Source organism: Triticum urartu, chromosome 7 (genome assembly GCF_003073215.2).
Source record: "Triticum urartu cultivar G1812 chromosome 7, Tu2.1, whole genome shotgun sequence".
NCBI lineage: Eukaryota > Viridiplantae > Streptophyta > Magnoliopsida > Poales > Poaceae > Triticum > Triticum urartu.
This window is the reverse complement of record NC_053028.1, coordinates 554,122,385-554,146,525: the sequence shown is the minus strand read 5'-3', so window position 1 is coordinate 554,146,525 and position 24,141 is coordinate 554,122,385.

Genomic DNA, 24,141 nt, shown 5'->3' with positions numbered 1-24,141 from the left:
GAATTCCCAATTGTCTCAAGAGCTGGACGAGTGCAAGGCCCAGCTGGAAGCTGCTGTTGCCGCGTTGAAGGAGTCCGAAAAGGGTCCCCCTGGTAACACTTTTATCTATTGCAAAGAATATGGGTACCAGGTAGTATGCGACATGTATGCACACCTAACAATAGATGTTGCAGGTGGCCCCGGAGTGAATCCAGAGGCCGTGGGGCGGATATGGCGTGTGATGATCGATAGCGAAATGCTGGCGAGCGCGTGCTGACGCGAGTCAGGCAGGAGAAAAATGATCTCCAAGATGCCAATATCCGGTTGCGCGTGGAACTGAAAGATGTCCGAGCCCAGCTTGTGGACTCCGTGAAGGAGAATAAACGGCTTCGGCGCGGAATTTTTAGTAAGTGCTTGAATGAACTTTTTAAAGGAGTTCGGCGAAGAAGCCTACTAACAGCATTATGTCCGCAGGTATGCTGACGGGTCGTCCCGCGGAGGAGATGCCCGGGTCTTCAGGTGATCTTCTACCAGAGCTCTCACAACTGCACGAACAAGTTCGGCAGGTGATGCAGGGTATTACCCAAGCCTTGTGGCCATCCGCGTCCCTGCTAGGAGGCATGGGGGAGCTTATAGAGAAGCTCAAGGGAGCGCGGCGGTGCTTCCGATTATGGAAGATATCAGCCTGCCGACAAGGTGCAAGAGAAGCCTGGGCTATGGTGAAGACACGATATACCAAGGCTGACCCAAACCACATGGCCGAGGTCAGACCTGTGGGGCCCGATGGGAAAGAGATCCCCGTCAGTTTAGTGTATGATCAAGTAGAATTAGCCGCAAAGTATTCCCACCAGGATTGTAGGCTAGACAGCCTGTTGGATGGTATAGAGGAAGAATTTAATCAGTCTTAGTGACTGTGTACTTCAAGTGACATATGTAAGGGACAATTGCATTTTTACCCCTAGTTGGTTCCTACCCACGGGTTTTGCCCTTACTTTTCGAGCTTGCTCAGTTTTGCCCTTACTTTTTCTGTTGAGGTCCCTCGAATGCCCTTTGACCGTTTGACCAAAACTTTGAAAATTCATAACTAATTCATATGAACTCAGAAAAATGCAAATAAGATATCAAAATGTTCAGATAAACATTACCTTTATGTGCATATCATTTGCATTCAGGACAAAAGCACCCTTTAAACTATCTGAGGTAATTAATGTTATTAACATTATTAAAAATAAAAGGTATAAACAATATTTTTTTTCATGAATAAAAATTACATGCAAATGTAGGTGATGTTTTTTGAATATACAGATATCTTATTTGCATTTTTCTGAGTTCGTATCATCTTGTTATGAATGTTCTAACGACTTTGAAAATTATTTGGAAACTTCATAACAAATTGATACGAACTCAGAAAAATGGAAATAAGATATCAGGATGTTCAGGAAACATCACCTACATTTGCATGTAATTTTTATGCATGGAAAAATATTGTGTATACCTTTTTATTTTTAATAATGTTAATAACATTAATTACCTCGGGTAGTTTAAAGGGTGCTTTTGTCCTGAATGCAAATGATATGCACATAAAGGTAATGTTTATCTGAACATTTTGATATCTTATTTGCATTTTTCTGAGTTCATATGAATTAGTTATGAATTTTCAAATTTTTGGTCAAACGGTCAAAGGGCATTCGAGGGACCTCGACAGAAAAAGTAAGGGCAAAACTGAGCAAGCTCGAAAAGTAAGGGCAAAACCCGTGGGTAGGAACCAACTAGGGGTAAAAATGCAATTGTCCCCATATGTAATGTCCCTAGCCGGATTGTAAATCATTTTTCATGGCGGACCTTTTCGCTTCGACCTCTGGACCCGATAGTCCGAAGTGTATCCGAATACCCACTCGGTTATGTAAAAACCGGGGTATGCATGGAAACCAAGCGTAGGGGTCATAAGTGCTTGAACAGACAAGTACCCAACTAGCTATGTTATATTACATGGATAGTAAGAAACATCGTCCAGGGAGAATAGTTCCGTTAAGGGTTCCTTTCCCTAGGTACGCATGCCCTAATGTGCATGTCCGAACTGCAAGACGTAGGCTAAAAACATCTGGGGGCGTGTAGTAAATTAAATGAAAGTTTTCTTTTATTCACCGACCGAATATTCCCTTAAGAATGCTAGCTTTTGGCTTCACCCAGTCTGAGGTACACGTCTAGCTGACCCGGCAGTAACAATCGCAGAGGTGCTCCCCTTATGCCCTAGCCGAATTAACGGGAACGTAGGTCATAAATACAAGAGCCAGGCAACCCAGCTTGGCCAAAACTTAAGTCATATCGATGCATATAATGGCGAAAAAAGGTACATGCGGAAGAATAACACATGTGCGGGGCATAAAGCCCGGAAAGATAATTAGATTAAGCTTCTGTATAAGAAGCCCCCAGGTATATTGAGCGCGGTTAGCACGTCAAGATTGTGTAACCAAGACACAAGTTTAGCCCTTTAGGGCCTTGAAGAGAAAAAATAGAAAGAAAGAGAGAAAAAACAGATGTGCAAAAAATTGATGGAGGTAAGGAGACGAACATAGAGTTCGGTGCTAGGCGTAGAATCTTCGGAGTCTGGCTGTGTTCCATGGGTTTGGCTCGACTCAGTTATCCGATGCATCCCGCAGACGGTACGCTCCACCGGTCAGAACCTGGTCGATAATGAAGGGACCTTCCCATTTGGGCTTGAGCTTGTTCTTTTTCTTCTCTGGCAGGCATAGAACCAGTTCGCCAACGTTATAGGTTTTGGCCCGCACTTCTCTACTTTGCTACCTTCGAGCCTATTGCTGATAGAATGCGGAACGGGCTTTTGCCACGTCGCGCTCCTCCTCCAGGGCATCCAAACTGTCCTGCTGATCGAGCTCGGCCTCTCTTTCTTCGTACATGCGCACTCGAGGTGAGTCATGGATTATGTCGCAAGGCAGCACCGCCTCAGCGTCGTACACCATAAAAAAGGTGTGTATTCGGTAGTGCGATTCGGCGTGGTCCGCAGCCCCCATAGTACGGAGTCGAGCTCCTCTACCCAATGAGTGCCTAATTCCTTCAAGGACCGCACTAATCTGGGTTTAATGCCGCTCATGATAAGACCATTCGCTCGTTCGACTTGACCGCTAGTTTGCAGATGATAGACAGAAGCATAATCGAGCTTGATGCCCATGTTGCTGCACCAAAATTTCACCTCGTCAGCTGTAAAGTTCGTGCCGTTGTCAGTGATGATGCTATGGGGGACGCCATAACGGTGTACAACCCCGGATAAAAAGTCTATCACCGGTCCCTATTCAGCCGTTTTGACAGGTTTGGCTTCTATCCATTTGGTGAATTTATCCACCATGACCAGTAAGTATTTTTTCTTATGGGTTCCCCCTTTGAGGGGTCCGACCATATCGAGCCCCCAGACCGCAAAGGGCCAAGTAATGGGGATTGTTTGGAGGGCGGTATGTGGAATGTGGCTTTGGTTTGCAAAAAGCTGGCAACCGACACAATGTTGTACCAGATGTTGTGCATCTGTGTCGGTGGGAACGACACCTATGGGATCACAAGAATCCCTACTACGGTTGCAGGGCGCGGGGTCGTGAGAAGAGCGGATCAAACAGATAGCACATGGTTCGTTTATCCAGGTTCAGGCCGCGAGGATGCGTAAAACCCTACTCCTGCTTTGGTGGATTGTATATCTGTGTTCTTGAGCTAGCTATGGGGTGTGAGGAGCTCCAAAAAGCCGAATCCTCCTCCTGGTCGCCTCGGGCCTCCTTTTATAGGAAAGGGGTTGCCATAGTGGCACACAGGAGGTGGAAAGGGTACAGTCATGTGAGGTTATCCCTCGCATTACATGACAAGGTGCATTTAATGCGTCTTGCCCAGGTGTCCTTGCTTTATCGGGGACGGGGGAGAGCCCTGTCTCGTCCGTCGCCGCTCCCTCTCGTGTCGACACGCGCCTTGGCCAGTGGCGCCCGTGGTGCCATGTAGGCAGGCAGGCAGCTGAGGTGGCGCAGTGGTGGGTCTCCACGAAGATCCGCATGCCGCCATGCAGGTGCCTGCCCAGCTGGTTGGGTCGGCAGCTGCATGCGAACGGCGGTGGAGGTTTGACTGGCGTGGGCCTGATGGTGGCCCTATAGGTGTTCTTGGCAAGGGCCTTGCCGAGGCCCCGGCAAGGGTCTTGCCGTGGCGCCTGCTGTCATCCCCGGCAGGGCTCTTGCCAGGGGCCTTGTGGTCCTCCTTGGCTGGGATCCCGCCTAGGATCATCATCTTCTAAAAGGGTGTATCTGATCTTGAATGTCTTCACAAAGATCTGCATGCCACCACGGGGATGTCTCCCGAATCCTTGCCCCATGGGGGCAGTGGACTCAAGGGTGATTCACTCCGTAGGTGTGGGGCGAGCTGCCACGGCAAGGGTCTTGCCGGGTTTGCTAAAACCGCCTCCCGGCAAGGATCTTGCCGGGGGGTCCGCTTCGTCCCCTTTGCTCTTTGTGGTCTTGGTCTTGGCGTCGTTCTGCTTCTCCTGAGCTTCGGCCTTACCTTGGCTCACCTCCCTTGCCTTGCTCAGTGTGGTGGTGCCCGTGGCTCAGAATGCCCGTGCACAGTTATAGGGGTACAAAAAGTGTACCCCTCTTTCTGTACACCGACAGGAGCCCCCGGGCCTGGACCACACGTAAGCGCAATCGCGTCGTTGGGCTAGGCCCAAAAAACGGTGCGCGGGCAGGCGGGGCGGTTTTTACCGGGGTAAGTCTCTTCGCGCGTTGCGCTTCCCATGCTTCCCGCGCGTGGCGTGGCGTGGGGAGGCGTGTGTGACGTGGGCGGCATGCATGGGGTTGCTTCCTGCGGGCATGCGTCACATCACAGTTAATGTGAAAGGAGGCGGCCCGCGTTTTTCCCCCATAAGAAGGAATAACCGTGGGCGCGCTGCTCACTTTCTCCTCTTCCCTCGTGCCTTTTCCAATCTCAAAGCCGCCGTTCCCTCTCTTCCTTCCTTCCTAAGATTTCGCTGTCGCCCGCCGTCGCTGCTTTGCCACCCCCTTTCCTCAACCCTCTAGACTTCTCGGCCGCCATGGCGCCCAAATTCACCAAGGGCAAGGGGGTGGCTAAGGGCTCTGGGACCGTGGAGCCGCCGGAGAGCACGCTGTTGGGGGACAAGACGAAGTCCGCCTTCTTCTTCCCCTCGACGGTTGATGTTCATGAGCTCCGGGCCTCCTTTAAGCCCCTATGGGGAGTGAAGATGGGGGGAGAGGATTCGGGACACCCAGCGACGCGCGGCATTCCTGCCGCTTGCACTGATCCTGCCCCAAATCGGTACTCCTTCTTCGTTGATTACTTTTCTTGCGGGTTATGCCCCCCTTTCTCCGATTTCTTTTGCGACATCATGCACACCTTCGGTTTTTGCCTCTTGGATTTTACTCCGAATGCGGTGGCGTGTATGTCTTTCTTTGCGCATCTTTGCGAGGGCTTTGCCGGGGTGCAGCCCAACACGGCGCTCTTCCGCCATTATTTCTATCCTCAAATCCAAACAGGAGGTGTCGTCTCTGGTTGCGTCACCTGGATCCCAAGATCCAAGGATGCGTACCCGAACGGTGCCGTGAAGGAGAGGTGGGAAGAATGGCGTGACCGGTGGTGCTGGATTGAAGACGAAGACCCGCCGGAATTTTGCAAGGTCCGCCGTGTGCCGCCGGTCCGCGGCAGTGATTGGGGTGATGTCGATGCCACCGACGGGAGGCTTACTGTCGCCACCACCAGGATTCTTCGGCTGACCCGGTCCGGGCTCACCCTTGAGATGATCGGGGCGGACTTTATTCGCCGCGGGATCGCCCCGTTGCACAATAAGGGGAGGCCAGCCTGGCTTTTCACGAATCCGGCTGACATTATGCGGCTCCGCCCTAGCCTCGACCACAACTTCACGGTGATGGCACATCCCCACTTCTGCCAGCGGCTCTTTCAGCTGGATGTGGGTCGCGACGGCGAAGTCGATCAGACCGGCAAGGCCGCAAGGGTCGCCGTAAAGGTCGGCAAGGCCGTCAAGGGGCCGTTCTTCAAGTTGCCAGCGGGGGTGGTCCCATTGTGCAATAATTCACGCCGATCCGAGATCATCGCCATGATGCCAGACTGCAATGCGCACGGCCCCGTCCCGAGCTGGAGGGAGTCGTCGAACGCAGATGTGCAGCAATTCTTCGACACCTTAATTGAGGTGTACGTCAATGCTGACGCCGAGCGGTGGCTTGTCATGGACACCACCCAGGCAGAGCTGGACTACATCGCCACCAGGGCGAGGGAGGCACAGCTTGCCATGGAGGCCGGCGGTGCCGGGGGCGTGGAGGACAAGGCCGCAACGGCCGCGGAGGAGGAGCAGTTCACCCTGTGGGCGGCGACCACCGAGGAGGCCAGCAGCACCGACACCAGAGCTCCGCTTGTCGAGGACGCGGCCGACGAGTCGTTGGAGGAGGAGGGCGTGGCGGCGGGCTCGACGCCAGCCAGGGGAAGAGGGCGAGTCCTGCGGCGGTCTGACTCCGGCGAGCCGGTCCGGCCCGGTAGGGCTACGCGGCCTTAGTTGACCCTGGAGGGGTCCGGGCACCACACAAGGGCCACGGCAGCGAAGTGGCTGATGAAGGCCGCTGAGAAGAAGAAGGCGACAGCCCCTTCCTCATCCGGGCACGCACAAACCCCGCCGCCTCCTTCGCCTCCTCTGGCAGGCATCGACTCGGATGATGATGTGGAGCTCCCTTTTGATCTCGGACCTCTCAGCCCGGAGAGGAAAAGGAAACTGGTGGAAGAGGAGGAGATGGATGACGAGTAAGTTCTCCGTTCCTTACTATCATTTTCATTTCCTCGAATTGGGTCGCTTGTCTTGATCCATTTTTGCTTCCGTAGGGAGACAGAGACGTTGTCCCAGAGGGTGAAGAGGGCGAGGACCTCGGCGAGCAGCCGGCCCCCGGCTGGGGCTTCAAAGACACCACTGGTGGTGCTGAGCAGCCCGGACAGCAGCCCCCGGCGCAGCCCCCAGCGTAAGTTCGTCACCCTCTTCTTACTCGACATGTGGTAGGCACTCGATGCTATGATGCTGACCTTGCCGGGTTTGCAGGAGGGGAGCGGCAGCAGGAGGAGCCACAGAGGGCTACTCCTAACACACCACCCCCATCGACTACGCCGCCGCGGGGGGCGTCCCCGGCAAGGGCATCAGGCACGGAGCCCACACCCATGGAAGAAGAGGGGAACTTGGGCGCTGGTGGCTCTGCCACGGCGCCAAATGCTGGCGGAGAGGGGACTTCTGCTTCACAGCCTGGCACTGGTGAGTCGCCTGTCCTTCGTCTCTGTTTTTCCCTTATTCTTTTCTTGGCTTCATTGCTCCCGTTGCTGCCCAGGCCCTCCTTCAACAGACATGGAAGGCGTGGACACTATTGTCGGGGATATTGCTGAGGAGGCCGCGGCGGAGGCCAGCAGGATTGCCACCGAGGAGGCCGCCAAAGACGCTGATGAGGCCGCCGCCGACGAAGCCGCCAAGGGTGCCGCCGGGGACGCCGCTGTGGGGGCCGCCAAGGCGAACGGCGAGGCTTCTGCCGAGGGCGCCAGCGGCGGACCTGCCGGTGAGGCCGGCAAGGCCTCCGCCAAGGAAGAGGTGGTGGGTGACCAGCCTCCCTCCTCCTCAACCTCGGGCCCCGGCAGATATCTGAAGGTGGGCGACGATCTCTTCGTCCACCTCCCAAGGGCGTCAAGCAGGGCGCCCGCCGAAGGGGAAGTTTTTGACGGCGAGGTGCTTGCCGCCACCAGGCTCGAGGTGGTTGATGAGCCGGGCATTGGTGGCGACGGTTCTCCAGAAGAGCAGCTTTTCCGTGCCATGGGGGCCAATTTCCGGAAGCTCCAAGTGCTCTACCGTGCTCGCCTGGACAAGGTCAAGTCCAGGATGGCAACGGTGGACAACGCGGAGGTGGACTTCAAGGCGCGCGTTGCTGAGACGCAGACCTGGTTCCACCAGACTCGCGAGGAGCAGAGGGCCTTTCAGGAGAAATTGGTTGAGCGCGATGTGGAGCTCACCATGAAGATGGCCGACATCAAGAAGGCCCAGGAAAATGCGGCGAACTTGGCTGCCGAGGCCGAGGCCGCCCGGAACCAGCATCAAGCCACCTTGGATTCCCAAGAAGAGGACCTCTCTACGCGTGAAGTGAAGCTTGCCGCAACGCTTCGCGGCAAGGATGAGGAGCTCGAGGCCCTTGTCGCGCAGCAGACTTGCGAGCTGGAGCAGAGGCACAAAGAGGCACTCGATGTCCAAGCTCTGGCCCATGCCGGCAAGGTGAAGGAGCTAGAAGCAGAGCGGGACGAGCTGAAGGAGCAGGCCCTCAAGCTGTCCAGCGAGAAGAGCACGCTCAACCGCGCCTTGGTGAAGGCGCAAGGAGCAGTCATCAGCGGGACTAGGGAGCTCTCCGACGCGCAGAACTCCATCAGAGACCTCAAGCTGAAGCTGGAGGATCTCGAGAAGATGTTGTCAGAGAGCAGGGCTCGGGAGGAGACCTTGACCAGGAGCCTCGAGGAGGAGAAGCAGCTGCGGGCGAACGAGGCCGCCTCCCACCAGGAATATGTGGCGGGTGAGAACAGGTGGATCAGTCATCTGGAGGTCGTCGCCGGCAGGATTACCTCGCAATTGGCCACCATGGGGTTGCCAAACGTGAGGTACGCCCCCGAGCGCAGCGGGACCATCAACGCCAAGCTGACCCAGTTCTTCGAGGGCGTCCTCGGAGCCTTGGCCTATCTTCACTCCAACAGGACGGCCATGCTGGCCGAGGAGGCCCGACGACTTTGCCGGAGGGTCATGACCAAGGTCCTCACCAAGATGGTGTACTGGAATCCCGATCTTGACTTTGCAGCCGCGATGAAGAGCTTGCCGGATGGTGCTGACCTCACAGTGCTCAAGGAGCGCATCAAGCCCATCACCGACTGCATCGACGAAATCAAGAGGGTGGAAGGCCAGCGCCGGGATTAGGCATCCCGTTCTTCTTCACCGCTGCGGGTTCCCGACCAAGACAAATTTTATCTTTAGTTAGAACCGCAGCTATGATGTGATGTAATATAACTTTGAAGTACTCTTAATTTTCATGCATGTTATTTCCCCGTTCAATTCCTCTTTGTATGCGTGCCCTACGTCGATCAGGAAGGCTTGCCGGCGCGGAAGCCCCTAGCGGCGTTTTGGGGACGGATCCCCATGGCCAGCCGGGTACGCGTGCTGCCGGACGAGCCACCTTTCCGTTCTGAACGCGACCGCTCGAACTGTCGAGCTTGACTTGAGTCAGAATCGGGGGCGTTGCTGATCGCGGAAGGCTACTCTGCCATTCTCGACGCAGCCGCTTGAGCTGTTGAGCGGACTCGAAACAGGGCAAGGGCGTTGCCGATCGTGGTAGAGCCCCTGGCGTGCAGGTTTTTCATACAAAGCAAATATCTCCGGGGGGATAACCTCAAATAAGAAGGGTAGCACAAATAAGGGTTCAGTGCAACTAAGCTTCTGTTTGCGATCGCTCGAGTGTCGATCTTCCGGCCTCCTTTCTTCTTCAAGGGTCACGAAGATGAAGGAGTGTCGGGCTAACTGCTAGAGCTGATTCTCACAACTGCGCCCCCTACCTGGCGCGCCAAATATGTCGGTGGGAACGACACCTATGGGATCACAAGAATCCCTACTACGGTTGCCGGGCGCGGGGTCGTGAGAAGAGCGGATCAAACAGATAGCACACGGTTCGTTTATCCAGGTTCGGGCCACGAGGATGCGTAAAACCCTACTCCTGCTTTGGTGGATTGTATATCTGTGTTCTTGAGCTAGCTATGGGGCGTGAGGAGCTCCAAAAAGCCGAATCCTCCTCCTGGTCGCCTCGGGCCTCCTTTTATAGGAAAGGGGTTGCCACAGTGGCACACAGGAGGTGGAAAGGGTACAGTGATGTGAGGTTATCCCTCGCATTACATGACAAGGCGCATTTAATGCGTCTTGCCTAGGTGTCCTTGCTTTATCGGGGACGGGGGAGAGCCCTGTCTCGTCCATCGCCGCTCCCTCTCGTGTCGACACGCGCCCTGGCCAGCGGCGCCCGTGGTGCCATGTAGGCAGGCAGGCAGCTAAGGTGGCGCAGTGGTGGGTCTCCACGAAGATCCGCATGCCTCCACGCAGGTGCCTGCCTAGCTGGTTGGGTCGGCAGCTGCATGCGAATGGCGGTGGAGGTTTGACTGGCGTGGGCCTGATGGTGGCCCTATGGGTGTTCTTGGCAAGGGCCTTGCCGGGGCCCTGGCAAGGGTCTTGCCGTGGCGCCTGCTGTCATCCCCGGCAAGGCTCTTGCCGGGGGCCTTGTGGTCCTCCTTGGCTGGGATCCCGCCAAGGATCATCATCTTCTAAAAGGGTGTATCTGATCTTGAATGTCTTCACAAAGATCTGCATGCCACCACGGGGATGTCTCCCGAATCCTTGCCCCATGGGGGCAGTGGACTCAAGGGTGATTCACTCTATAGGTGTGGGGCGAGCTGCCATGGCAAGGGTCTTGCCGGGTTTGCTAAAACCGCCTCCCGGCAAGGATCTTGCCAGGGGGTCCGCTTCGTCCCCTTTGCTCTTTGTGGTCTTGGTCTTGGCGTCGCTCTGCTTCTCCTGAGCTTCGGCCTTACCTTGGCTCACGTCCCTTGCCTTGCTCAGTGTGGTGGTGCCCGTGGCTCAGACTGCCCGTGCACAGTTATAGGGGTACAAAAAGTGTACCCCTCTTTTTGTACACCGACAGCCCGGGTCGTCGGCCAATAAAAACCTATACGGAAGGCCTTGCTTACAAGGGCCCGGGCTGCGGCGTGGTGGCCGCCGAGTCCGGCATGGATTTCTGCCAAAAGCTTCCGCCCTTCCTCTTCGGAGATGCACCTTTGAAGGACTCCGGTTGTGCTTTTCGTATAAAGCTCTCCCTCGTGGACCTTGTAGGCTTTAGATCACCGCACTATGCAACGTGCCTCATTTTGGTCCTCGGGTAGTTCCTGCCTAGTTAGGTAGGCCAGGAGTGGTTCTGTCCATGGGGCGATGACGGCCATTATCACGTGGGCTGAAGGTGTTATTTCGGTGGCAGAGCCTCCGATTGTGTCAGAGTGTTTGGTATCTGGGGTTGTGGCCGAGTCCGGACTATTTTTGCTGGTGTCCCCTTCCCATACCACGGATGGTTTAAACAGCCTTTCCAGGAAGATGTTCGGTGGGACAGGGTCGCGTTTAGCGCCGATACGGGTGAGGATGTCCGCCGCCTGGTTGTTCTCCCAAGCCACACGGTGGAATTCAAGCCCCTCGAACCGAGCTGACATTTTGAGGACGGCGTTGCGATATGCCGCCATTTTCGGATCCTTGGCATCAAAGTCTCCATTTATTTGGGATATTGCGAGGTTCGAGTCCCCACGCACCTCTAGGCATTGGATGCCCATGGAGACTGCCATCCGGAGACCGTGTAATAGGGCCTCGTATTCGGCTGCGTTATTGGAGTCTGTGTATAGTATTTCGAGTACGTATTGCACTGTATCTCCGGTGGGGGACGTCAGCACGACGCCAGCCCCCAGACCAGCCAGCATTTTAGAGCCGTCGAAGTGCATGATCCAATTGGAGTATGTGCCGTACTCTTTAGGGAGTTCGGCTTCCGTCCATTCGGCGACAAAATCGGCCAATACTTGCGACTTAATGGCTCGCCGTGGTTTGTATGTTATGTCGAACGGGAGGAGCTCGATAGCCCATTTGGCAATCCGGCGCGTGGCATCACGGTTGTTTATTATGTCATTGAGTGGTACTTCGGAGGCCACCGTGATTGAACACTCTTGAAAGTAGTGTTGTAATTTCCGGGATGCCATGAATACCGCGTATGCTATCTTTTGATAATGTGGGTACCGTGATTTGCATGGAGTGAGGATGGTGGATACATAATATACCAGCTTTTGAAGTGGGAATTTATGTCCGTCCATCTCTCGTTCGACGACGAGCACTGCGCTTACAACTTGATGAGTTGCCGCTATATATAATAGCATTGGTTCGCCAACAGTTGGCGCGGCCAAGATTGGGTTGGTGGCCAGGATGGCTTTTATTTCTTCCAGTCCGGCCGTGGTTGCGTCCGTCCACTCGAAGTGTTCGGTGCGCCGAAGAAGGCGATAAAGGGGAAGTGCCTTTTCTCCTAATCGGGAGATAAAGCGGCTTAAAGCCGCCACACATCTAGTCAATTTCTGGATTTGCTTGAGGTCAGTTGGGATAGCCAACTGCTACAGAGCTCGGATTTTAGCCGGATTTGCTTCAATTCCTCTACTGGAGACGACGAAGCCCAGGAGCTTTCCGGCGGGAACGCCGAAAACGCATTTTTCGGTTTGAGCTTAATGTCTTATGTTCGTAGATTGGTGAACATGAGCCTCAAGTCATCTATTAAAGAGTCGACGTGTCTGGTTTTAATGACCACATCATCTACATATGCCTCCACAGTATTGTCGATCTGCTTTTCCAGACATGTCTGGATCATGCGCTGATATGTTGCGCTGGCGTTTTTGAGCCCGAAGGGCATTGTGTTAAAACAGAAGGGGCCGTATGGCGTGATAAATGTCGTTACGACTTGATCAGACTCCGCCATCTTAATCTGGTGGTAACCGGAGTATGCGTCGAGGAAGCACAATGATTCGTGTCCTACGGTAGCGTCGATGATTTGATCGATGCGAGGGAGTGGGAAGGGATCCTTTGGGCAAGCCTTATTAAGGTCTTTGAAGTCGGCGCATAGGCGCCAGGATTTGTCCTTCTTTGGTACCATCACCAGGTTTGCTAGCCAGTCCAGATGTTTTATTTCTTTAATAAATCCGGCCTCCAGTAGCTTGGCTAGCTCCTCTCCCATGGCTTGACGCTTAGGTTCAGAGAAACGCCGAAGATTCTGCTTGACTGGCTTGAATCCTTTTAGAATATTAAGGCTATGCTCGGCCAATCTGCGTGGGATTCCTGGCATGTCTGAAGGATGCCAGGCGAATATATCCCAATTCTCGCGCAGAAACTCCCGTAGTGCGGCGTCTACAGCGGGGTTTAACTGTGCCCCGATGGATGCTGTTTTTGTGGGGTCCGTTGGATGGACTTGGAATTTAACTATTTCATCCGCTGGTTTAAAGGAGGTGGACTTGGATCTTTTGTCTAGTATCACGTCGTCCCTGTCCACCGTGGAGCGCAGCGCGGTTAACTCCTCCGCCACAAGGGCTTCGGATAATGCCTCGAGGGCTAGTGCGGCTGTTTTGTTCTCGGCGCAGAGTGCTATGTCCGGATCACTAACTAGAGTGATGATTCCATTGGGTCCGGGAATTTTGAGCTTCATGTACCCGTAATGGGGTATGGCTTGAAAAATCGTGAATGGCTCCCTCCCTAGAAGGGTGTGGTATCCGCTACTGAACGGGGCCACTTGGAATGTAATTTCTTCGGACCTATAATTCTCCGGAGTGCCGAATACCACATCAAGTGTGATTTTCCCAGCGCAACGTACCTCCTGACTAGGGATGATTCCTCGGAAGGTCGTACTACTTTGCTCAATACGGTTGCTGTCTATTTCCATTTTTTGGAGAGTTTCCTCATAAATGAGGTTTAATCCGCTGCCGCCGTCCATGAGTACCTTAGTGAGCCGAAAGTCGTCCACAATTGGACTGATGACCAAAGCGGCTGGTGCTCGGGCTGTTCGGAATTTAGGTTCGTCACTGGCATTGAAGGTGATAGCTGTGTCGCTCCATGGGTTTATTGCCACCACGTGGCAGACTTCGGCAAGGCTACGGAGTGCTCACTTACGCCTATTATTTGAGGCGAAGGTCTCGAAGACCGTTAATACTGTATTGTTATCCGTGGGAAGGTGCTCTGAGGTATTTTGGGTGAGGAGATCCTCACCGCTTTTGGCCACCTGCCGGAGTACCCAACATGCTCTAAGGCTGTGTGTTGATATGGTATCCGCTGTACTATGGATTTTGCAGGGCCCGTTAAGCCATCCTTCTAATACGGTTCCACGCCCTGTAGTGGGCTTTTGCTTCTTTATAATTGAGTCGGGCGACTTATGAGAGTGCACCCTTTTAGTTCGGACTGGGGGTTTTGTCAGAGCCGGATTATCCCAAAATTGCGTTTGGGTTTTCCAGGTACTTTCCATCACACAGTATTTCCGTACTATGGCCGCCAAGTCAGCGAAGTGTGATATGTCACAGCGACTTATGGTGTTGAGGACTCCCTTGTCTGTGCAATTGTTGCAAAAGAACGAAATTGCGTCTTCCTCGCGACAGTCCTTGACCTTGTTCATTACAAGGAGGAATCTGGCCCAATAGTGATGTACTGTCTCTTGGGGCGCTTGCCTAATGTGGGAAAGATCGTTTGTATCTGGGTGGGTGGGTGGATTGATTTAAGTCCAGACCTTGACCCAATCTGTGATCCCGGGGCAGGGGAGTTTCCGATCTTGGAAGTTCGGGCTCCGGGATGTTGCCCTGTGGGTTCGGTATGCGGCCTGATTCTGGATTCAGGGTTAGGGCGGTGTCCTCCCGTGAGCGAGTATCCGGCTCGGGGAGCTCGAGAATCCGGACATAGTTCGTCCTTAGGATAGAGGGAGAATCGCCGCATTGCTCCTCCACCACCGCTATCTGATGGGTGATCGACGGAGAGTTAATCTCCCTTCGGTCGGGTTTAAGCCCGATCCGATCGTAGTCCGTAGTGACTCCCAGCACGGCGATGCGATCCAAGAGCTCGTTCAAAGGGGAGAGCTCCATTGGATCCATCTGCTCGGCAAATTTCGAGCCGATGTGGAGGCTATTTTCGATGACCCGAGAAGTCATCGTCGGCGCTGCGGCCGAGCAGGCGGTCATGACGAAGCCGCCTAGTCGGAGAGTTTGGCCCACAGCCAGGGCTCCCCCAGAGGTGATGTTGTCCTTGACAACGAGGTGAGCCATCCTCCTTATGATGATGACACAGTGGAACTCTCAATGAAAGCACCAATGTCGGTGTCAAAACCGGCGGATCTCGGGTAGGGGGTCCCGAACTGTGCGTCTAAGGCGGATGGTAACAGGAGGCAGGGGACACGATGTTTACCCAGGTTCGGCCCTCTTGATGGAGGTAATCCCCTACGTCCTGCTTGATTGTTCTTGATGATATGAGTATTACAAGAGTTGATATACCACGAGATCAAAGAGGCTAAACCCTAGAAGCTATCCTATGGTATGATTGTATGTTGCCCTACGGACTAAAACCCTCTGGTTTATATAGACACCGAAGGGGGCTAGGGTTACACAAGGTCGGTTACAAAGGATGAGATATACATATCCGTATTGCCTAGCTTGCCTTCCACGCCAAGTAGAGTCCCATCCGGACACGAGACGAAGTCTTCAATCTTGTATCTTCATAGTACAACAGTCCGGCCAAAGGATATAGTTCGGTTGTCCGAAGACCCCCTAATCCAGGACTCCCTCACCAACCACATAAATGTTGATCTCTAGCCTTCCCAAGTTGCTTTCCACTCAAATCATCTTTCTACCAAATCCAATCCTATGAGAGAGAGTTGAGTGTTGGGGAGACTATCATTTGAAGCACAAGAGCAAGGAGTTCATCATCAACACACCATTTGTTACCTCTTAGAGAGTGGTGTCTCCTAGATTGGTTAGGTGTCACTTGGGAGCCTCCGTCAAGATTGTGGAGTTGAACCAGGGAGATTGTACGGGCAAGGAGATCGCCTACTTCGTGAAGATCTACCCTAGTGAGGCAAGTCCTTCATGGGCGATGGCCATGGTGGGATAGACAAGGTTGCTTCTTCATGGACCCTTCGTGGGTGGAGCCCTCCGTGGACTCGCACAACCGTTACCCTTCGTGGGTTGAAGTCTCCATCAACGTGGATGTACGATGGCACCACATATCAGAACCACGCCAAAAATCTCTGTGTCTTCAATTGTGTTTGCACACTCCAATCTCATCCCTTTACATTCTTGCAACTTGCATGATTTACTTTCCGCTGCTCATATACTCTTGTCATGCTGGCTTGATATGTATTGTGAATGCTCAAACTTGTGCCAAAACTCCACTTCAACTTAAAGAAATTGAAAGCTGCAACTTATCTTGCTAAGAGTCTATTCCCCCCCCCCCCCCTCTAGACACCTCTTCTCCATCCTTTCAATAAGCCTTAGGTCATCCACTTGAGGGAAAATTGCTACTGTCCTACAAAACTCTGCGCTTGGAGGCCCAACATGTGTCTACAAGAATAAAATTGCGTAGTAGACATCAGACACCATCTCGGATGGGGTTCACCACCTCCATTGGTGCCTCTCCGATGATGTGTGAGTAGTTCTTTGTAGACCTTCGGGTCCATAGTTAGTAGCTAGATGGCTTCATCTCTCTCTCTCTCTTGATTCTCAATACAATGGTCTCTTGGAGATCCATATGATGTAACTCTTTTGCGGTGTGTTTGTTGGGATCGATGAACTTTGAGCTTATGATCAGATCTATCTTTTTATATCCATGAAAGTATTTGAGTTTCTTTGATCTCTTTTATGCATGATATCTTATAGACTCGTATTTCTTCTCCGATATTTGGGTTTTGTTTGGCCAACTTGATCTATTTATCTTGCAATGGGAAGAGGTGCTTTGTAGTGGGTTCGATCTTACGGTGCTTGATCCCAGTGACAAAAAGGGAACCGACATGTATGTATCATTGCTACTAAGGATAACATGATGGGGTCTATCTCTACATATATAGATCTTGTCTACATCATGTCACCATTCTTATTGCATTACCCCGTTTCTCCATGAACTTAATACACTAGATGCATGCTAGATAGCGGTCGATGTGTGGAGTAATAGTAGTAGATGCAGGCAGAAGTCGGTCTACTAATCTTGGATGTGATGCCTATGTAATGATTATTGCCTGGATATCGTCATGAGTATTTGAAGTTTTGTCAATTTCCCAACAGTAATTTGTTCACCCACCGTTTGCTATTTTTCTCGAGAGAAGCCACTAGTGAAACCTACGCCCCCGGGGTCTCTTTCTCATATTATTTGCCTTTGCGATCTATTTTTCCTTGCTTTTATTTTCAGATCTATTAAACCAAAAATACAAAAATACCTTGCTGCAATTTATTCTTATTTATTTTATTTGGCGTTTGGTCTATCAATCTACTACAAATTAACCTCACGTCTGTTTGCCTATCTTAAGCGCCGTACCCCGGAAGGGATTGACAACCCCTTTGACACGTAGGGTTGCGAGAAGTTGTTATTTGTGTGCAGGTGTTGTTTACGTTGTGTTGCTTGGTTCTCCTACTGGTTCGATAACCTTGGTTTCATATCTGAGGGAAATACCTACCGCCGTTGTGCTGCATCATCCCTTTCTCTTTGGGGAAAAACCGACGTAGCTTCAAGCGACATCAAAAGGAATTTCTGGCGCCATTGCCGGGGAGTATCTTCAACATATACCAGGTTTCTAATAACAAATCTCATCTCCTCGCAATTTACATTATTTGCCATTTGCCTCTCGTTTTCCTCTCCCCCACTTCACAAAAATTTGCCGTTTTATTTGCCTCTCTTTTCCGTTCTCCGTTTTCTTGCCGAATCTGTTTTTGAGTGCAATCTTGTTGTGTGGTCATCATGACTCAAGAGAACACCAAGTTATGTGATTTCTCAAATACCAACAACAATGATTTTATTGGCACTCTGCTTGCTCCTCCCGCCACTAGTGCGGAGACTTGTGGTATTAATACTGCTTTGCTGAATCTTGTTATGAAAGATCAATTTTCTGGTACTCCTAATGAGGATGCCGCATCCCATCTTAATACCTTCATGGAATTATGTGATATGCAAAAGAAAAAAAGATGTGGACAATGATGTGGTAAAGATGAAATTATTTCCATTTTCTTTGCGTGATTCTACAAAAATTTGGTTCTCTTCTTTGCCTCGCAATAGTATCGATTCTTGGAATAAGTGCAAAGATGCTTTTATCACTAAGTATTTTCCCCCGCAAAAATAATTTCCCTTAGAACCCAGATCATGAATTTCAAGCAACTTGATCATGAGCATGTTGCACAATCTTGGGAAAGGATGAAAATGATGCTAAGGAATTTCCCAACTCATGGGTTAAATCTTTGGATGATCATACAATTTTTTTATGCGGGATTGAATTTTATTTCTCGTAATCTTTTAGATTCCTCCGCGGGTGGGACTTTTATGGAAATTACTTTGGGTGAAGCCACCAAATTTCTTGATAATATTATGGCAAATTATTCGCAATGGCATACCAAAAGAGCTCCCACTAGTAAACAAGTTAATTCGGTTGAAGAAATTTCTTCTTTTGAGTGGAAATGTTGATGCTCTTGTGAAATTGGTTGCTAGTAGAAGTGCTCCTATTGATTTTAATGATATGCCTTTGTCTACTTTGATTGAGCAAAATAGTGATGCCATAGATGTGAATTTTATCTCTTGAAGTAATTTCAATAATAATGCTTATAGAGGTAATTTTAATCGTAGGCCTTTTCCTAGTAATTCCTCTAATAATTATGGTAATTCCTATGGAAATCAATCTAATAATAATAATAATAATAGGAACACCTCTGATCTTGAGAACAATATTAAAGAATTTATCAACACACAAAAAGTTTTCAACACTTCCATAGAGGAAAAGTTGACTAAGATTGATGATTTGTCTAGAAATGTTGCTAGAATTGCTCGTGATGTGGAAAATCTCAAGATGAAAATTTTTGTGCCTAAAGTAGATAAATCAATTAAATCTCTTTATGTTTCTATGGATGAAAGTAAGAAAAGAACCGTTATGCTTAGAGCTAAAAGAGAATTTTTAGAAAAAACGTTTCTAGTGATTTCTTTCGCAAAAGTGATGAAGATCTTAAAATGATTGGTGTTTCTTCTATTGATTCCTTGTTTAGTAAAGTTAAGATTGATGAAAAAGGGACTGGAGAAGAGTCAACTTTAGGTAGAAGGTGTCCCAATGATTCAGAGGGTGAAAATCTTGTTGAGAAAATTGATAAAAGTGGGTTTGAAGAGGTCAAAACTTTAGCTAGTGATGTGCCCACTCTTTTGGATTACAAAGACTTTAATTGTGATATCTGCTCTTTGATTGATTGTATTTCTTTGTTGCAATCCATGATAAATTCACCCCATGCTTATGAACAAAATAAAGCTTTTACTAAACATATTGTTGATGCTATGATGAAAGTTTTTGAAGAAAAATTGGAATTAGAAGTCTCAATTCCTAGAAAATTGCATGACGAGTGGGAACCTACTATCAAAGTCAAGATTAAAAATTATGAGTGTATTGCTTTGTGTGACTTGGGTGCTAGTGTTTCTACAATTCTGAAATCTTTATGTGATGTGCTTGGTCTTACCGATATTGAATCGTGTTCTTTGAATTTGCAATTGGCGGATTCCACTATTAAAAAGCCTATGGGGAGAATTAATGATGTTCTTATTCTTGCAAATAGGAATTATGTGCCCATAGATTTTATTGTTCTTGATATTGATTGCAATCCATCTTGTCCAATTATTCTTGGTAGACTGTTTTTACGCACTATTGGTGTCGTAAATTGATATGAAAGAAGGCAATATTAAGTCCCAATTTCCGTTGAGGAAGGGTATGGAACACTTTCCTAGAACAAGAATTAGGCCACCATATGAATCAATCATGAGGGTATCTTATGGATCTCGAACCAAAGATGACAAAACTTACATCCTTGTTTTATGCCTAGCTAAGGGCGTAAAACTACAGCGCTTGTTGGAAGGCAACCCAATGAATAAAATTTATTTTTGCTTTTTGCTTCCTGTTTTTGAGTGTTAACACAATTATGATACTGTTATGATTGTTTTTTTATTTTTGAATTAGTGTTTTGCCAAGTAAAGCCTTTATGATCTTCTTGGGTGATAGTTGTTTGATCTTGCTGAAAAAACAGAAACTTTTGCGCTCACGAAAAAAATTTCATTTTTTACCAGAGAGCGATAAAATACCCATTCCACTTGCAGTAGATCAATATACAAATTTCTCAGGTCGTCCTAATTTTTCAGAATCTTTGGAGTTACAGAAGTATTTAAAATAGTCAGATTGATACAGAATGTTCTGTTTTGACAGATTCTGTTTTCTTTGTGTTGTGTGCTTATGTTGATGGCTCTATGGTTTTCTTTGATGAGTTTTTGCCATAGAAAAGTTGGAATAAATGAGATATAATGCAAGAACAAAATATGAATTGGTTTGATACAACACTTATAGTAGTGATTTACTTTCTTATACTAACGGATCTGACGAAGGTTTTGTTGAGTTTTGTGTGATTGAAGTTTTCAAGTTTTGGGTTATCTTACGATGGATGAAGGAATAAGGAGTAGAAGAGCCTAAGCTTGGGGATGCCCCGGCATCCCAAGCTATTATCCAAAAATGAGCAACCAACTAAGCTTGGGGATGCTCCCGAGTGGCATCCCCTCTTTCTTCTAATGACCATCGGTATTTTACTCGAAGCTATATTTTTATTCGTCACATACTATGTGTTTTGCTTGGAGCGTCTTGTATGATATGAGTCTCTGCTTGTTTTTTTGTGTGTTTTAAGTCTTGATTCCTTGCTGGACACACCTATTTGAGAGAGCCAAAATTATGTCATGACTTGTTAAAACTGCTCTCTATACTTCACTTAAATTTTTATGAGCTATGGACTTGCTCTAGTGCTTCACTTATTTGTTTTTTAGCACGGTGTGCTTAGTATTTTTGAAGAAATGCTCTCTTGCTTTAGTTGGATTTATTTGAGAGTTAGTAAAATTTTCAGGAAATTCTCTCTTGCTTCACTTAAATTAATTTGAGAGAAAGAAAGAAATTTTGTGCTCATGATCTTCACTTATATTTGTTTGAGCTCATGAAAAGCAACACATGAAAATTAGTCCCAAAGTGATAGATATCAAAGAAGGATATAATAAAAACTTTCATGAAGATCATTGGACAAAATAAACTTGATTCTTAGTAATAGTTTTGAGATATGATGATGTGATATGTGAGTTATGTTGATGAGTAATTATGCTTTAGTAAGAATATTGGTGTTAAGGTTTGTGATTCCCTATGCAAGCACGAAAGTCAATAATTGTGCAATGAAATTATATCCTATCTGTGGTGCATTATTCGGTGTTAGTTATGCTTAATGCTCGCTTATGAGATTATCCGTTTCTTGGTTGGCCGCTTCTCAATCTTTTGCTAGCCTTCATTTTGCACTAAGTATGATCACTATTTGTACATCCAAAATCCTTTAAACTAGTTTTGCCACATGCTTCCATTATATCTACCTATATGCGGTATTCTTTTGTCGTTCTAAGCAAATTCGCATGTGCCATCTCTAATTTTCAAAATAAAATTCACTTTTGTGTGTTCGTTTCGCTCGCAGAGCGGTGAGGGGTGGCTAATATTTTCCATGCTATATGTGTTATTCTCACGATGAGTGTTTATTCACTTGTCATTGCACGAGCGTGAGGTAAAGGTATTAGGATGCCCAGTCCTGAAATGAAAAATTTGAATTTACTTTATGTTGTCAAATAATAAATTCCTTGGAAAGTGTTGGTATGGAGGGCACTCGTGGATACGGTTAGCCATGGAAAGTGAAAGTATGGTGGAAAAAGGAATAAACTTTATTTTCTGTTTGGGAACCACCTATGATATATCTAGCATGGAAAGTGTTGGGAACTCTAAGTCGTTTTCGTTGGTGGGATGGATACACCTCCCAGAATGTTTTTACCTCTAAGTTTTCCACTTTGAGCTCTGGCACCTCTACAAATCCCTACTTCCCTCTGCGAAGGGCCTTTCTTTTACTTTATGCAGTTTTTATTTTTGAATTTGAGTCTCCATCTTCTCTTATAAAAAGCACCAACTAGGAGGCAATATGATCGTACTTGAGTATTGGGTGTAGCTAATATGCGAGTGTGTTTCATGAATGGATCAATGATTGAGCATGATGGGCTAGGGATAACTTATTTTGGCGTTGATATTTTGAAAGACATGGCTGCTTGTTGATATGCTTGAGTATTTAAATCATCAGGTCAAAACTAGACTATTGCTTTGAACAATATAAAAGTCCAAATGTCCATGCTATAAACAAAAGAATATGATATAACATGTTAGGCAGCATTCCACATCAAAAATTTCTGTTTTTATCACTTCCCTACTCGAGGACGGGTAGGAGTTAAGCTTGGGGATGTTGATACGTCTCCAACGTATCTATAATTTTTGATTGTTCCATGCTGTTATATTATCAATCTTGGATGTTTTATAATTATTTTATAGTCATTTTATATCATTTTTTGATACTAACCTATTGACACAGTGCCAAGTGACAGTTGTTGTTTTTTCCATGTTTTTTACATTGCAGAAAATCAATATCAAGCGGAGTCCAAATGCCATGAAACCTTACGGAGATTTTTTATGGGCCAGAAGGAACACAACGGGTCCTGGCTGCGCCTCGAGGGTGCCCCGAGGGGACCACAACCCACCAGGGCGCGCTAGGAGGCCCAGGCGCGCCCTGGTGGGTTGTGCCCACCTCAGGTGCCCCCCCGGACCGCCTCTTTGTGTAGGATCGGAAGTATGTCTAGAGGGGGGTGATTAGACTACTTGACCAAATAAAAATCTAGCCTTTTCCCAATTTTAGTTCTTGGCAGATTTTAGCTATCTTAGCACAAGTCAAGCAATCTCCACACAATTCAAGCAAGCATGCAAAAGAGTATATGAGCAGCGGAAAGTAAAGCATGCAACTTGCAAGAATGTAAAGGGAAGGGTTTGGAGGATTCAAACGCAATTGGAGACACAGATATTTTTGTCGTGGTTCCACGTTGATGGTGCTATCTAGCATGGAAGGTGGTGCTATCGTACATCCACGTTGATGGAGACTTCAACCCACGGAGGGTAACGGTTGCGCGAGTCCACGGAGGGCTCCACCCACGAAGGGTCCACAAAGAAGCAACCTTGTCTATTCCATCACGACCGTCGCCCACAAAGGACTTGCCTCACTAGCGGTAGATCTTCACAAAGTAGGCGATCTCCTTGCCCTTACAAACTCCTTGGTTCAACTCCACAATCTTGTCGGAGGCTCCCAAGTGACACCTAGCCAATCTAGGAGACACCACTCTCCAAGAAGTAACAAATGGTGTGTTGATGATGAACTCCTTGCTCTTGTGCTTCAAATGATAGTCTCCCCAACACTCAACTCTCTCTCACAGGATTTGGATTTGGTGGAAAGAAGATTTGAGTGGAAAGCAACTTGGGGAAGGCTAGAGATCAAGATTCATATGGTTGGAATGGAATATCTTGACCTCAACACAAGTGTAGGTGGTTCTCTCTCAGAAAATGTGTATTGGAAGTGTAGGTATGTTCTGATGGCTCTCTCCACGAATGAAGAGTGGTGGAGGGGTATATATAGCCTCCACACAAAATCTAACCATTACACATAATTTGCCAAACTCGGTGGGACCGAATGGTTAAACTCAGTCGGACCGATTCAGCAAACCTAGTGACCGTTAGGATTTTCGGTGGGACTGAGATGCAACTCGGTAGGACCGATATGGTTAGGGTTAGGGCATAACGTAATCTCGGTGTGACCGATTACACAAACTCGGTGGGACCGATTTTGGTAATAAGCTAACCAGAGAGTTGGTCAGGTAAACTCGGTGGGACCGATTCGCTCATCTCGGTGAGACCGAAGTGTTACAAAAGGGAAACAGAGAGTTTACATTGCAATCTCGGTGGGACCGATCGCTCATCTCGGTATGACCGAAACGTTACGAAGGGAAACAGAGAGATTACAATCCCATCTCGGTGAGATCGAGATCCCTATCGGTGAGACCGATTTGCCTAGGGTTTGTGGCAGTGGCTATGACATTTGAAACTCGGTGGCGCCGGATTGAAAGAATTGGTGGGGCCGAGTTTGACTTTTGGTTTAGGTCATATGTGGATGTGGGAAGGTAGTTGAAGATTTGGGAGCATATCACTAAGCATTTTGAGCAAGCAAGCCATTAAGCAACACCTCATCCCTCCTTGATAGTATTGGCTTTTCCTATAGACTCAATGTGATCTTGGATCACTAAAATATAAAATGTAGAGTCTTGAGCTTCAAGCTTGAGCCAAACTTTTTGTCCTTAGAATTTTGAGGGATCCACTTTCCTCATCCATGCCATGCCATTCATTGAGCTTT